Source organism: Pinus tabuliformis, chromosome X (genome assembly GCF_031772625.1).
Source record: "Pinus tabuliformis cultivar Carrire ecotype Pingquan chromosome X, CPIR1, whole genome shotgun sequence".
NCBI lineage: Eukaryota > Viridiplantae > Streptophyta > Pinopsida > Pinales > Pinaceae > Pinus > Pinus tabuliformis.
Window position 1 is genome coordinate 938,527,460 of NC_142308.1, and position 12,570 is coordinate 938,540,029.

Below are 12,570 nucleotides of genomic sequence, written 5' to 3' on the forward strand. Positions count from 1 at the left end.
ATATTTTAAAATATTAAATTTATTTATAGGTTTAAAAATATATTTTAAACAACAAAAAAAATCATAAATTCACTAATAGTATATTGCTATATTCTTAACACTTTTACATTAAACATTATATATCTAACTACTTTGTCCAAAAATTACATATCATCGTCCCAGAAATTACATATCATGGTAGCAACGTCAGCGATTACATATTTACCGATATTTACTTTTACGTCGCTATAAAATCACATGAAGCTTGGGTTGCATCGAATCCAAATACAAACAAAATTTTAGCATCCTATGTTGTAACCATTAGCATAATTTTTGGGTCGCCATAAAATCACGTGAAACTTGGGTTGCATCGAATCCAAAAAAAAGAAAATTTTAGCATCGTATATTGTAACCACCACGATATTTTTGTGGTGTGCTTATAATTATTATTATGTTTTGCGTTAATGTTGTTATCTTAATTATGTGGAGTAATGTTGGTGATCTATTTAGTTGTTACAGTGATAATAGTTGGAATTATTATGTATTATACGAGTATACTTAATTTAGTTATGAATTTATTTAATCAAAACAAGTGTCATTGAATTATTATTGCTTATTGTTTATTTATTATGTTTTTCTTGTTATATGGTTTTTTAAATGTAAATATTTTTTTAACTCATAAACTAATTCATTTTATAATTAATAATAATAAAAATTAAAATAAAGTTATATTTTAGTTATATATTTTGATTTTTGATTTTTTTGATTTTTTTTTTTTTTTTTTTAATTTTGGCATCGTGAGATGTGTTATGAATTAAGTGTTTTGATGCCTACTATGGATTGATATTTATTGAAGTTTACCACCCATTTAATTTATATGAATGTGCTAATATCTATATAACATTGTATTAGCATTATATAAAGATATTAGGAATAACAATAACAATAATGGGAATACACGAGTATTATAAGGGCATAACAACAATTAATATAATTAAGATTTAGTGGTTTCCATCATATAACATTGTATTAGCATTATATAAAGCTATAATATTGTATTAACATTACATAAAGCTATTAGGAACTAGTTATGTATATGATGGAAACCACCAAATCCTAATTGTATTAATTGTTGTTATGCCCCTATAATACTAGTGTATTCCACTTATTGTTATTGTTAGTGTAGCCCCCCATTGTTATTTTTGTGCCCCATAGAATCCCACTATTGTTATTGTTGTACCCTTAAATCATTATTGTTATGTAGGCTCTAATTATATTGTGACCCCTTAGACTCCTATATATACCAAGGAGGTATTATCATTTGAATCATCCAAGAATTGTTCATTTATGTGATGTCAAAGAGGTTTCCCCCTCGAAGAAGCTATTTCTCAAAATAAGTGTCATTGAATTCTTATTGCTTATTGTTTCTTTACTATGTTTTTCTTGTTATATGGATTTCTAAATGTAAATATCTTTAACTCATAAACTAATTAATTTTATAATTAATAATAATAATAATTAAAATAAAGTTTTATTTTTTTTAATTTTTTTTTAAATTTTGGCACCGTGAGATGTGTTACGAGTTAAGTGTTTTGATGCCTACTATGGATTGATATCTATTAAGGTGTGCCACCCATTTAATTTATATGACTACGCTAATATCTATATAACATTGTATTAGCATTATATAAAGATATTAGGAATAACAATAACAATAATGGGAATACATGAGTATTATAGCAGCATAACAACAATTAATACAATTAGGATTTAGTGGTTTCCATCATATAACATTGTATTAACATTATATAAAGCTATTAGGAGCTAGTTATGTATATGATGGAAACCACTAAATCCTAATTGTATTAATTGTCGCTATGCCCCTATAATGCTAGTGTATTTCCCTTATTGTTATTGTTAGTGTAGCCCCCCATTGTTATTGTTGTGCCCCATAGAATCCCACTATTGTTATTGTTGTACCCTTAAATGATCATTGTTATGTAAGCTCTAATTATATTGTGACCCCTTAGACTCCTATATATACCAAGGAGGTATTATCGTTTGAATCGTCCAAGAATTGTTCATTTATGTGATGTAAAAGAGGTTTCCTCCTCGAAGAAACTATTTCTCAAGTGATTGGTCTATTTTTTCTTCTATTTTGTGAGTTTGTTGCATAACATTTGGTATTACAGATTTTGATTCTAAGGTTTTGCTTCTTCAAATTGGCCATCTTGGCATTTTCGCTATGATTTTTTCTACAAGGATTCAGAAAATAAAATTGCAACCACGTGGAGTTGAAGTATTGGTGAACTTCGTGTAAGAATTTAAGATCTTAGTTCAATATTTTTTCAGAGATATGATCTGAAGAAGTTAGGGTTTTTGCAGGCTCCATAATTTCATCTCAAACAGGTGACCTAGGGAAAATCGTTATAACTAGATCTCCTAGCATCGAATTTGAATTTCGAAAAAGTGACTGAAAGTGCACAGACTAGTGTGTTTCATGTATCATTTTCAGCGCCGAAAGTCAAAACAGTGAGAAGTGGCACTCCTACAAGTTCCCTCTACTAAACCAGTCTATAATCAAGTACTCATCGTGGGAGATTGGTCATAGCTCATTCTTTAAGAATCCAATATTAGTATGAATTATTGGGTTGGCAAGAAGACTCAGAGGGATACCACAGGGAAAAATTTTAGACCTTGGAGATATGAAATTATAGAGATACAACAATTTCAATATCAAGCTCCTAAAAAGTAAGAAAAATGTGTGTATTTTTAAAAATTTGCATAAATTTTGTTTGAAAAATTAGTTTGAAGTGATTCAAAGCGCATAGTGAAGCATAAATATCATTGTTGATTCCAAAATTCCTCAAAACAAAAAAATGGACAGACCTAGTAAGCAACCAGAATGCTCTACCATGACACATGAAGAAGAGGAAGAAACACAAGATGATATATCAAAATTATGCGACCAAGTGCAACAAATTTTTCTCTCACAAAGAGTAACCAAGGACGAAATGGAAGCTAAGGTGGGTGGTTTGAAGAATGATTTAAAATCATACATGGAAGGTTTGAAGGATAGATTAAAAGCAGACATGGAAGGTTTGAAGGAAGGTTTGACAAAGTTGTTACAAGAGATGCTTCCTAATGGTGAAAAGGCATTCCATGAAACTCATGATGACAATAAAAGGAATGTTAATCATGATTTTAGAGACTATAACTTTAGATTAAAGACCCACCACATTCGAAAGATCGATATGAGGAAGTTTGATGACAAGGATACGGTAACACGGTTACTACAAATGAAGCAATATTTTGATCTACATGATGTGCAACACACACAAAAGGTACGCATTACATCTTTATATTTGGAACCCAATCCATTTGTATGGTATTGATGCCCTTATTCTTGTAAACCACTTGTCACTTGGTCAATTTTTATGTAGGAAATGACATCACATTATGAGGATACAAAGAACAACTCCTTCTTTAGCCAACTAATAAATCTCAAACAAAAGGGTTCAATGGCAGTGACATTGAGGACTTCCAAAAATTGAATATCAGGGTTGTTGATATTCCAAAGGAGCATAAGAATGATGTCTTCATAGGGAATTTGAAGGATAACATCCAACATAAGGTTCGCCTTTCAGAACCTGATTCATTGGAGAAGGCATTGAGGGTGGAAAGAAAAGTTGAAAGAAAAATTATGGCAACAAGGAAATTTACCACTCACAACTATAAAGATGGAAGTGTTGGTTCTCCTAGCCTTCGACAAGTTACAAGGTTGACACCACAACAATTTCTGGAAAAAAGAGAAAAAGGGCTTTGTTATATTTGTGATAGAAAAATACACTAAAGGTCATAACTATGCTGAGAAGAACTTATTCTACATATACTATGAAGAGGAGGAAGAAAAGGAACAAGAAAAATCAAAAGAGGAGGATATACACTAGAAACCAACCCTAAAGAAAGAAGAAATGAATCTGATCATATCTTGTAATCCATTGATAGGAATTACCACTCCTCAAGCTCTCAAGATAGAAGGATATATGAAGACGAAAAATGTAATAATTTTGATTGATTTGGGTAGTACCCATAATTTTATTCAATGTAAGATAGCCAAGGAATTGAATTGCTTCCTATATCCAACACCAGAGTGTCAAGTGATGGTTGCAAATGGATGAACTATAAATTTATCTGAAAAGTGCCATAATATCAAGCTAACTATGGGTGAATATGTATTGAATAACAAAAATGCTTTCAATTCCAATGGGTTGTATTGATGCTATATTAGGAGTCAAATGGTTACAATATTTGGGGATGATAGCTTTTAATTTTCAAGAACTTTTCTTGAATTTTTTTCAAGAAGGAAAGGAAGTTGAATTAGTGGGTACGACTGATCTGAATAGAAAATGGCATCAACCTATGGTATTCATCCACCCATGGTATTCATTCACCCATGAAATTGAACCATGGTATTGTAACTAAAAAAAATTATAAGTAACAAGTCACATTTTGTAAAAGGACAGTTTGTCTGCCATAATGTAGCTTTTACAGTTATTCTCCATTTTAATAAAAAAGTTATTTGTGGTTTTATTTATTTGACATTCTCCCCTTTTTCTTCTGGCATTTCAAATTTTCAGATCTTGGGGGCCTCTCCCCCAAAATCCATTTCAATCTTGTTGATCTTGGGGGCCTCCCCCCAAGATTTGGATCAGTGGTATCAGAGCAGGTTATGATTCCATGGGAATGAGGGTTTAATGCATATTTCATTTTCAAATTTCTTAGCAATATTCAACAAAATTTAGGCATGTGCTACATCCTCCACAGAGCATTTTCTTGTGCCATGTAGGAAGAATTTTTATTTTTTCATTTTTTTACAGGAATATTTTTGGGCAGTCAGTTTGTAGAACAGATCTAAAATATTTGGTGCAACAGTTACAAAAACCAATAACATATCTAGATTCCTTACGAAAAATACCAAAAGAAAAAAAAATCGGCCGAATCGGAGTCCGGATGGGGGAGATATCGCTGACTTAAAATCCATTATGTTGCATAAATGTTTCTGACGAAAATTCATGGATGTGTCTCTCCTATATTGTTTCTCAATTTTGGTGCATAATTTCAGAGAAGTGACTGTAGATTTGATCTCCTCTCAAAAATAGATCAATTTCAAAAAATAAATGGGTCGAATCAGAGTTCGGATGTGGGAGATATCACTGATTAAAACCAACTATTTTTTTAGAACTTTTACGATGACAGAAAAGTTGCAGTGCAAACATGAGATTCTAGAGTGTCCATATAAGGATTTCCAACACATGGGAAGATTCAAAATGGTCATCCTGTTTCCAAAAACAGATTATAATAATTATTCTGAGTTATATTGACTGAGTTATGTCCATTTTAATTCTGGAGCAACATTCAAAGTGGGTTCCCTTTGGAGACATGCCCTCCCAGCCCTCTTTAGTAGCCACTTGCTTCACATTCATCAGTTTCAGCACAACAGGATTCAGCTTTGGTTCTTTGGAGACGTTCCCTCCCACCCGAGGCTATGTAGGCACTTGCTACTTCATCAACAACCAACATCATGGTTATGGGTCAACCGCACAAAATCCTTGTCATCGAAGTTAGGCCGCACACTGTTAGCATCACAGTTGATCATATAAGCATTACAAAGTATCTCTATCATTGGATTTTTGTTTGTAATGGTTATGAGTCATCCACAAACCCACACTTCATCGAATTCCACTTGCTAGGTCGCACATTGTCAGTATGACAATTGGTCACAATCATTACAGGGTATCTCTATCCTCGGATCTTCGTTCATCATGATTATGGGTCATCCACAAATCCACACTTCATCAAAGTCCATTTGCTATGCCGCACACTGTCAGTATTACAGTTGGTCACAAGCATTATAGGGTATCTCTATCCTTAGATCTTCGTTCATCATGGATACCAGTTAACCACATAAAACCCTTCTCTTTAGTGGCTCTTCATATTCAAAAAAGGCTTCATAGGAGGGAACTTCACGCAATGAGGATCATTGCTTCTTAAGGAGGGAGGAATGATCAGAATAGAAAATGGCATTAACCCATGGTATTTATCTACCCATGTTATTCATCCACCCTTGGAATTTACCCATGGTATTGTAAGTGACATTCACCCATGGTATTCATTCACCCATGTTATTTGCCTATGGTATTGTGACATCCACCCATGGTAATAATTCACCCATGGAATTGACCCGTGGTATTGTGACATCCACCCATGCAATTGACCCATGGTATTGCAACTGAAAAAGACTATAAGTAACAAGTCGCATTTTGTAAAAGGACGGTTTGTCTACCAGCAGGGAAAATTTTAAGAACCACCCTAGATTTATATGTATAATAAATGGGCGAATCCCCATGACACATAGAAAAAATGGGAGGTGATTTTATCATATATATATATATAGATATATCTTGGCGAATCTCTCACCAGATTATATTATCTTTAAAGTAATGGTGAATCTTTCACTGAATTATAAAATCTTGTAAGATCTTGGAAAATCTTTCATTGAATAATAAAACATTGTGAAGTCTTGGCGAATGTTTTGTTAAAATATGAAACCATATATGATAATAATAAAACATATTCATTAAACTGTAATATACTAACATACATGTTTGGAAAAAAGAAACATAATTTTCACTTCCTATAAACAATGTTGCAAGTTTTAGTGGCCATGTTTGTCATGGTAGGAGAGATTAATGTTTTCGCTACCACTTTTGTCAAGCTACCACTTTTTCCAAGCTATCAAATTATTTATTTAAAATACAATTTTAGAGAATGGATTCTTAAATATTAAGTGTGTGTGTGTGTGTGTGTGTGTCTATATATATATATATATATATATATATATATATATATATATATATATATATATATATATATATATTACTGTTTTATCAATTTATATTTAAAATACAAGTTTGCAATATATCTAACTTTTATTCTATAGTACATTTTATATCAAGATCTTTTTTACTTCGTTGTTTGAGCATGTTCTTCTTTGTTTTCTTTTGTCCTAATTTTACTTAAAATTGTGGATGGTTGCAAAATGAATTAGACTTTTCTTGAGTATTTTGTCTTGAAGATGAAACACACTAGTTGGTTAGAAACGTCTCGACCAAAATCTTCAATGTGATTTCTTCCAATAAATATTTTTATATGAATATTTTGATTATTTTGACTAATTATAAAGTAGAGGAGATTTTGTTTAAAATCACGTGAATGTGAATTTAAATTTTATTTAAATTTATTCATATCTTTTGTAAATTAAGTATTTGGAATATTAAGTAAATAATTAAATTTAAAATTATATATATATATATATATATATATATATATATATATATATATATATATATAAAGCCATATATTGAAATTTCAATAATGTTGTATACTTTTAATTGTTTATCTAACGCTAAAATGTTTTATTATCAAACTTTATTGTTTTTATATACAAATAAATAAAGTATTAAGTTATTATATTAAGTTGTTTTATATTTTCCAATTTTAAATTCCATAGATGTTAATATTTTTGGACATCATTGTGATGTGTCATTTATATTGGATTTAATGACATGTAAATAAACATGAAAATTACAATAATTTAATAGTTAATAAATACATTGCCTTCTTTTATATATATATATATATATATATATATATATATATATATATATATATATATATATATATATATATATATATATATATATATATATATATTATTATTAATTTTCTGTATGTTATGATGCATTGCTTGATATTCAATGAACAAATGTTATTGGTAAATAAAAGTAAAAATAAAAATAAAGATTGAATTGAGCAATACAATTATGTAGTCATGGATATAAATTACTATTATACATTATTCTTTCTAGGTGTTTTATGTATTTAGCTCACACATTGGTTTAATGCCTTCATAATGTTTATGATGGGCTTTTGAAATATGTATTTTTAGGATATGATAAAATAATTGCCATTTTTAGCTGAGAAATATTTGTTTTAGTATGTGCTTTTTATTTTATAGGGATGGGATTGTAGTGTTTAGGATGTTCTAGACATTTGCGCAATTTTGAAATGTCTTTGAATTTTAAATTGTTTATTAATTTTATCTAGATGGAGCAATATCCAAAGCTTGATATTTTTTTAGAAATTTTAAACGAACGTTATTGTTGTCCATTAATTTGGGATTAAATTACATTTTACTTGTCGTTAGATTGCAAGTTAAGCTTTGAAAATATTTTTTGAATTATGGAATAGTATTATTGTTTTATGTAGCAATTATGTGTTTTTTTTTCAAAACAAGTGGAAGCCCTTTAAAAAAAAAATGGAAACTAGGAGGAATTAAAGAACATTACAACCTTCGTTATTTGTAATTATGATGTTTAATAGCATTTAATGTATAAACACTTAAAGACAACTATAAGGATTTTAAAATACTTTTAGATACTTAGATTTTAATTTTTTGGCCAATTGACATTTGTCCTTATTTGAAGTACAATGTCTAATCACTTATTTGACTTTATGGTAAACTAGATTCAAGTGATTTCTGCTAGTTTGGGTGGAATATGTTATAGAATAGTGCTATGCAGTTTTGAATGATTCTGAGTCATGGAATGTGTAGTTGTGGAATTGTCAAAGTTGTTGCAAGAACTTATAAAAGAGGAGGAGTTTGATAATCAGAAATTGCATTTTGCTAATAAATCAGAGAAAAGGAAAAACAATGTGAGGTTTGAATGCAATTTTAGTGGCAAGAGGATTAGTTGCAATTTTAATTGGTGCAAAATTTTATGTTGTTGGATGCAATATCTTTGTTCAAATCCATAATGATTTTCAAAGGAAAACATGCAACATATTATTTTGTGTGATTTAGATGTTAAATTTGTTGATTCGCTATGTCTCAAGTGAGAAAGAATTTCTACATATTGTAATGATTAAATAATGAGATATTAAATGCATCTCTAGATCTCATAGTCATTTTTTTGTGTATAGCTACTTACAATCTGTATTTCAAGATGAGTGGCTATGGAAGCTTTAATTGTTGCATTTCTAGAAAATTTTGATGCAATATTTTTTGTTCAATTTGACACATTTAGTAAAGTACATATCCAATTATGTTGTTATAGAACTATGATTAAAATTGAGTGATGGTTTTTATTTGTAATTGCTTTAGCCATGTTTGGTTAGAATGTTATTTATTATTTATGGCATAGTAGACATCAGTTTCAATGTCTAGCAAGCAATATGGTACAAAGTTAGCCTACCCACCTTGGTTTGCAATCTAATGTAGTTATAATTCTACGATTGCAGTTAAGCAATGGTTTCTTATTTGTTATCTTAAATTAGAGTTGTTTATTATATAATTCTATATTGTAATTTGTTTTCCAAGATAATAATTGGATTCTATTTGGTTTATACATTTTGAAACAAATTCACTGTTGTTCTAAAAAATTCTTTATGAAAATTTGGAAATTAGATATTGTGATTTGAAATTTGTTAAAATGATAATAATTATTTTGTTGCTATTTATTTTAAATTTCATAAATTTCTGTAGTTTTAAATTATGTTTCAATAGCAAAAAAATATTATCTTCAGGATTCCTTATGTCATTTTCATCCACTCTTTTGTCACAATGTTGCATACTCATTTTCATAGTATTGTGAAATGAAACAATATGGAGAGAAGATAATTGAGAGAGAGAGAGAGAGACGAGGGAGAGAGACAAGGGAGGTGGGAGAGAGAGGAAGAGAGAGAGGACTTGAGAGGGAGGGATAGAGAGATATGGAGTTGGAAGAGGAGAGAGAGTGAGATAATAAGAAAGTCATATATATAGAGAGAGGGGTGGAGATGGAGAGAGGGAGTGACGGGGAGATGGAGAGAGAGGGAAAGAGGAGAGTAGGAGGAAATAGAGATAAAAATGAAGATAGAGGAAGAGAAGGGGAAGAAAGAGAGGGAGAGGGAGGAGAGGGAGGGATATATAGATATATATGGAGAAATAATGAGTATGTTTGTAGGGTGACATAGAGACATGGAAAAGGAGATACAAAGGGAGATAGGGATATAGCTGGAAGGGGGAGACAGAGAAGAATATAGAGATAGAGGGAGGAATGGAGAGATAGATAGATTTGAAGAGAGAGAGTGTATGTGTGTCTGGGGGGTGAGATAGAGAGACAAAGAAGGAGAGATGGAGGAATACATCAATATAGATGGAGGGGGGAGAGAAAGGGAAGAAAAATTCCTACACTAGATGCATTGATTTCAATGTACAAATGTTGATTTATAATCATATTTTATTTCATGCATTATTGTTTTTGGTGTAAATGTTAATTTCTAATTCTATTTCATTGATTGCACTAGATGAATTAATTTCATTAAAGATGTTAATTTATGATATTTTTTTATTGAGATTACGCTATATGCATTCATTTTAGTGTAGATGTTGATTCCTAATCTTATTTGATTACTAGCACTAGATGCATTGATTTTAGTGTCGGTGTTGATTTTTAATCTTATTTGATTGCTTGCAGAATTAGATGCATTGATTTTAGTGTAGATGTTGATTTCTAATCCTATTTGATTGTTTGCATTAGATTCATTGGTTTCAGTGTAGATGTTGGTTTCTCATTCTATTTCATTGCTTGCATTAGATGTATTGATTTCAGTGACGATGTTGATTTCTGATTCGATGTAACTAGATATATGGTGTACATTAATTTCAAGGTAATTAGTTTAACATTTTACATTGATTTCAGTGTAAGCACTAAAACATTATTGATGATCTGCATTAGGACTAAGCTTTTGTAGATAACCTCAAGCAAAATAAAATCGAATAAAACTTGTATTTGTACTTTTTACATCTCCACATCTTTTAAAATTGAATATAACTTATTTCAATCATATTTTTAGTTTTTTAAAATTGAATAAAACTTATTTCAATCATAAGATATTGATTGAAATACTTGGATAACTACTTGTAAATTTAGGAATGTTGATTTAACATTATATAGAATTATAGAAATGTTGTCATATATTATTTTTTGACCTATATATTAAATTTCAATACGGTTGACTTACATCATGTTATGACTAAGCTCTTGTAGATAATCTCAAAAGAAGTAATAGTGAGTAAAACTTATTTGTTCTTTACATGACATATTTTGAAATTGAATAAAACTTATTTCAATCCTATTTGTGTTTTTTTAATTAAACCTTGAGATAATAAATTGATTGAAATACTCAGAAACGTTTTCCATGCAATGGTATATGGGTGGGTCACAAAATAATTCATATATATATATATATATAAATTAAATTGCAATAACATACATGTTGATTGCACTAAGAGACACTTTCTACAAGCCAATATGAAGCATGCTTGCAATTCTTTCCATGTTCAATATTAAATTGATACATGCTATATTTTAGTTAATTTTAACTATCAAAGTGACTTGCATAATAACTTAATATTGTACTTATTTTCTTCTAGTCTATGAAACTCGAAATCAAAATTGTTATATTTTGTAATAAATGTTATGGTATATATAAAAAGTTTTAAATAAGTGATTTTTTTTAGTAAATCCATAGACTTAAAAAATTGATGAACATCCATAAACAAGATTAATAAAAGTTCATAAACTAGAATAGTGAATGTATCAATAAACCTTAAATATGAATATATATATATATATATATATATATATATATATATATATATATATATAGATAGATAGATAGATAGATTATAAATATCACATGAACATCCATAAACTGAAATAGAAGCATCCATAAACTAAAATAATGTTCATGTACATCCATAAATCGTCGACGCATGAAAATATACGAATAATGTATCACATGTGAATGTGCCCTATGAAATTAGCTTTAAAACATACAAACTATCCACTCTAAGTACCATTAGAACTACTATGTGAATTTCAATGCACAAACTAAGTGTCCATAAGCTGGAATTACAATATAACACATTCAGGTTCGAACTAATTAGATCATTATTTGTACAAAATAAAAAATATGGGAATAAATGATTTTGAACCACATTTTTAATTACATATACATGAATCTAATAACCTCATCCAAGTCAAAACCCAAATTAGATAGGACAGGGGTTTGATGAATTTGAGTTTGGTGCTTCCTTGACTCTGGCTCAATGATTGGGGCCTACATCAATGTAACCACATCATCAATGTCTCTAAACCCAACTTTCCACTCAGGTGTCCACATAATAGGGACATCAACAACATTTTCCATATGGGCTTGTGTACACAATAGCATGGAAAAATTATAATTAGTATATAAACTAATTAGCATATAAGTGTAACTGAAAAAAAAAATTGTTGAAATCATGGGAATAAAAATGTTTACCTCAACTGCTAGTCCATGTGGTTGTACATAGTGGATTTCCTCCACATTAGTGTTATGAGGTGGAGGCGGAGGTGGAGGAGAATCCATAGAAAGCTAGGTTCTACCTACATATTATCGTGAAATTATTAATATAAATGAAATATAATACGAACTAGAAAT